Raw genomic sequence first — 5,000 nt, forward strand, 5'->3', positions numbered from 1 at the left:
TTTCTCTCTCTGTCTGTTACCTGTCTGCCTGTCTGTCTGCCTGTCTGTCTGTCTGTCTGTCTGTCAGTTTGTTACCTGTCTGTCTGCTACCTGTCTGTCTGCCTGTCTGTCTGGACTTTGTGCTCCTGCAGTTTGTCACATTTGTTCAGGTCTACAGCACATTGACCTTCAGGCTGCTGAAAGTCTACGTGCTGCATGTTTCCTGTTGTTCGCTTTAGTTAAAGAATCACTGAGATAAAAGAAAAACAAGGAGCGTATAAAATAAACATCAGATTTAACGCCAGCGTGCAAAACTTCTAAAAACTCTTGCAAACTAAACCAGACTTTCAAAATAGAAGAAACCGGTTTGGTAGGTTACTAAAATAAGTTTTTCACAAAGGTTAGAAGCAGAGCCGAGGACTCACCTGGTTCCTGCTGTCTCAGAGAGGAGGTGTCGTCCGTGTGTCCGTCTGACTGACGTGGAAAGTGTCCGTCTGCCAGGCTGCAGGGTTTTATAGACGCTCCCTGAGAGGGGAGGAGACTGCGAGCGTCTGCCTGGGACCTGCTGACATACACTTAGTGAAGCTAAAATAACAAGAGGACTTAGCTGCATTATTAGTAATGTGTCATTTGAATAGTATTTATTCATATTTTATTGTATTTTTATTCCATTTTATATTTATGTTTCTTGATTTTTGCAACACTTACTTTTATTTTTTATTACATTTATTATATAAATATATATATATATATACATACATATAAATAAATAAATAAATATAAATATATATATGTATGTATATAAATATATATTTATATACATACATATAAATAAATAAATATATATTTGTATATATATATATATATATATATATGTATATATTCACATTAGTACGTTCTCCATAAGTATAAGTATAGCGACAGTCCCTAACTCAGATAGAGAAGGTCAAAGTTCATATAAAGGGGAAATGTGAGACCAGCTCAGCATTTACTGCAAAGGGCAGTAACCCTGACACACGCACACGCACACACACACACACACACACACACACACACACACACACATACACACACACACACACACACACACACACACACACACACACACAGACACACTATACCCTTTACACTCACCTTTAACTTTCCAGTGTCCTTGCAGCCTTTAAGTGTAGCTAAATATAAAATGAGTGCACATGACTGGGGATGTCATCTCTGCAGATCCTCTTTTATTTTACATGCAACAGTCTTTACTGTTTTTGGTTTTATTACTAGGCGTCCTGCTTTACATGTCTTCCTGCATCACCAGCCTGTCGACTGCTTCAGGAGGCAAAATCCATCCCTCCATAGTCTACCGCTTATCCGGGATCGGGTCGCGGGGGCAGCAGCTCCAGTAAGGAACCCCAATCTTCCCTTCTCCGGGCGACATCCTCCAGCTCCGACTGGGGGATCCTGAGGCGTTCCCAGTGAGGAGATATAATCTCTCCACCGAGTCCTGGGTCTTCCCCGGGGTCTCCTCCAGCTGTACCTGGAACACCTCCCTAGGGAGGCGCCCAGGTGGCTCCTTACTAGATGAACCACCTCAACTGGCTCCTTTCAACGTAAAGGAGCAGCTGCTCTACTCCGAGTCTCTCCTGATGGCTGAGCTTCTCACCCTATCTCTAAGTGAGACGCCAGCCACCCGTCAAGAAAACACATCTCTGCCGCTTGCACCCGCAAAATAACGTTCAATAAATGATATAATTTAGCTGTATCGTTAAAAAAGTGCATATCTGCAGATAAGCACCAATAAAAGCAACAGATTGTGTCATGAGAGCTCGTCCGCTGTGGAACTCTGATGTGGGCAAACAGAAGTATTTTAAAGTTACTGACTGAAAGTTATGTTAAAGCCTTTACGCACCACGGCGGTCAGTACGGGGGAATAGTAGTATTTGTAATATCACTAGTAACTTAGAAGTAATAGTATTACTTCTACTGTTTGTTATACTATTACTACTCATGACTAGTGGTCTAGTGGTATGTCCTCCAAACACAACACCAGAAGGTTGTGAGTTCAACACCAGAGCTGCATCATTGAGCCCCTGAGCACCTTCACCCAGAGCTGCTCAGAGACACTGTCTGTCCCTGTAGTTAGTTCACTGTCTGTCTCTGTAGTTAGTTCACTGTCTGTCTCTGTAGTTAGTTCACTGTCTGTCTCTGTAGTTAGTTCACTGTCTGTCTCTGTAGTGAGTTCACTGTCTCTGTAGTTAGTTCACTGTCTGTCTCTGTAGTGAGTTCACTGTCTCTGTAGTTAGTTCACTGTCTGTCTCTGTAGTTAGTTCACTGTCTGTCTCTGTAGTTAGTTCACTGTCTGTCCCTGTAGTGAGTTCACTGTCTGTCTCTGTAGTTAGTTCACTGTCTGTCCCTGTAGTTAGTTCACTGTCTGTCTCTGTAGTTAGTTCACTGTCTGTCTCTGTAGTTAGTTCACTGTCTGTCTCTGTAGTGAGTTCACTGACTGTCTCTGTAGTGAGTTCACTGTCTGTCTCTGTAGTGAGTTCACTGTCTGTATCTGTAGTTAGTTCACTGTCTGTCCCTGTAGTTAGTTCACTGTCTGTCTCTGTAGTTAGTTCACTGTCTGTCTCTGTAGTTAGTTCACTGTCTCTGTAGTTAGTTCACTGTCTGTCTCTGTAGTTAGTTCACTGTCTGTCCCTGTAGTGAGTTCACTGTCTGTCTCTGTAGTTAGTTCACTGTCTGTCCCTGTAGTGAGTTCACTGTCTGTCTCTGTAGTTAGTTCACTGTCTGTCCCTGTAGTGAGTTCACTGTCTGTCCCTGTAGTTAGTTCACTGTCTGTCTCTGTAGTTAGTTTACTGTGTCTGTAGTTAGTTCACTGTGTCTGTAGTTAGTTCACTGTGTCTGTAGTTAGTTCACTGTCTGTCTCTGTAGTGAGTTCACTGTCTGTCTCTGTAGTTAGTTCACTGTCTGTCTCTGTAGTTAGTTCACTGTCTGTCTCTGTAGTGAGTTCACTGTCTGTCTCTGTAGTTAGTTCACTGTCTGTCTCTGTAGTGAGTTCACTGTCTCTGTAGTGAGTTCACTGTCTGTCTCTGTAGTTAGTTCACTGTCTGTCCCTGTAGTTAGTTCACTGTCTGTCCCTGTAGTTAGTTCACTGTCTGTCTCTGTAGTTAGTTCACTGTCTGTCTCTGTAGTGAGTTCACTGTCTGTCTCTGTAGTGAGTTCACTGTCTGTCTCTGTAGTTAGTTCACTGTCTGTCTCTGTAGTTAGTTCACTGTCTGTCCCTGTAGTTAGTTCACTGTCTGTCTCTGTAGTTAGTTCACTGTCTCTGTAGTTAGTTCACTGTCTGTCTCTGTAGTGAGTTCACTGTCTGTCTCTGTAGTGAGTTCACTGTCTGTATCTGTAGTTAGTTCACTGTCTGTCCCTGTAGTGAGTTCACTGTCTGTCTCTGTAGTTAGTTCACTGTCTGTCTCTGTAGTTAGTTCACTGTCTGTCTCTGTAGTTAGTTCACTGCCTGTCTCTGTAGTTAGTTCACTGTCTCTGTAGTTAGTTCACTGTCTGTCTCTGTAGTTAGTTCACTGTCTGTCCCTGTAGTTAGTTCACTGTCGTCTCTGTAGTTAGTTCACTGTCTGTCTCTGTAGTTAGTTCACTGTCTGTCTCTGTAGTGAGTTCACTGACTGTCTCTGTAGTGAGTTCACTGTCTGTCTCTGTAGTGAGTTCACTGTCTGTATCTGTAGTTAGTTCACTGTCTGTCCCTGTAGTTAGTTCACTGTCTGTCTCTGTAGTTAGTTCACTGTCTGTCTCTGTAGTTAGTTCACTGTCTCTGTAGTTAGTTCACTGTCTGTCTCTGTAGTTAGTTCACTGTCTGTCCCTGTAGTGAGTTCACTGTCTGTCTCTGTAGTTAGTTCACTGTCTGTCCCTGTAGTGAGTTCACTGTCTGTCTCTGTAGTTAGTTCACTGTCTGTCCCTGTAGTGAGTTCACTGTCTGTCCCTGTAGTTAGTTCACTGTCTGTCTCTGTAGTTAGTTTACTGTGTCTGTAGCTTCACTGTGTCTGTAGTTAGTTCACTGTGTCTGTAGTTAGTTCACTGTGTCTGTAGTTAGTTCACTGTCTGTCTCTGTAGTGAGTTCACTGTCTGTCTCTGTAGTTAGTTCACTGTCTGTCTCTGTAGTTAGTTCACTGTCTGTCTCTGTAGTGAGTTCACTGTCTGTCTCTGTAGTTAGTTCACTGTCTGTCTCTGTAGTGAGTTCACTGTCTCTGTAGTGAGTTCACTGTCTGTCTCTGTAGTTAGTTCACTGTCTGTCCCTGTAGTTAGTTCACTGTCTGTCCCTGTAGTTAGTTCACTGTCTGTCTCTGTAGTTAGTTCACTGTCTGTCTCTGTAGTGAGTTCACTGTCTGTCTCTGTAGTGAGTTCACTGTCTGTCTCTGTAGTTAGTTCACTGTCTGTCTCTGTAGTTAGTTCACTGTCTGTCCCTGTAGTTAGTTCACTGTCTGTCTCTGTAGTTAGTTCACTGTCTCTGTAGTTAGTTCACTGTCTGTCTCTGTAGTGAGTTCACTGTCTGTCTCTGTAGTGAGTTCACTGTCTGTATCTGTAGTTAGTTCACTGTCTGTCCCTGTAGTGAGTTCACTGTCTGTCTCTGTAGTTAGTTCACTGTCTGTCTCTGTAGTTAGTTCACTGTCTGTCTCTGTAGTTAGTTCACTGCCTGTCTCTGTAGTTAGTTCACTGTCTCTGTAGTTAGTTCACTGTCTGTCTCTGTAGTTAGTTCACTGTCTGTCCCTGTAGTGAGTTCACTGTCTGTCTCTGTAGTTAGTTCACTGTCTGTCCCTGTAGTGAGTTCACTGTCTGTCTCTGTAGTTAGTTCACTGTCTGTCCCTGTAGTGAGTTCACTGTCTGTCTCTGTAGTTAGTTCACTGTGTCTGTAGTTAGTTCACTGTCTGTCTCTGTAGTGAGTTCACTGTCTCTGTAGTGAGTTCACTGTCTGTCTCTGTAGTTAGTTCACTGTCTGTCCCTGTAGTTAGTTCACTGTCTGTCTCTGT

The 5,000-nt window shown here is 43.0% G+C and overlaps 1 protein-coding gene across 1 annotated transcript in view; it reads right to left on the reverse strand.

Annotated features, from left to right (window-relative positions):
• Nucleotides 1–477, reverse strand: part of LOC115004495 (beta-enolase) — an 8,451-nt gene extending 7,974 nt beyond the window's left edge. Inside the window, exon 1 of the mRNA XM_029426139.1 lies at nucleotides 405–477. The gene's annotated coding sequence lies outside the window, so the exon portion shown is untranslated. The remainder of the gene's footprint in view (nucleotides 1–404) is intronic.
• Nucleotides 478–5,000: the final 4,523 nt, after the last annotated feature.

The sequence above is a fragment of the Cottoperca gobio genome, unplaced genomic scaffold, assembly GCF_900634415.1.
Source record: "Cottoperca gobio unplaced genomic scaffold, fCotGob3.1 fCotGob3_105arrow_ctg1, whole genome shotgun sequence".
Taxonomy (NCBI): Eukaryota; Metazoa; Chordata; class Actinopteri; order Perciformes; family Bovichtidae; genus Cottoperca; species Cottoperca gobio.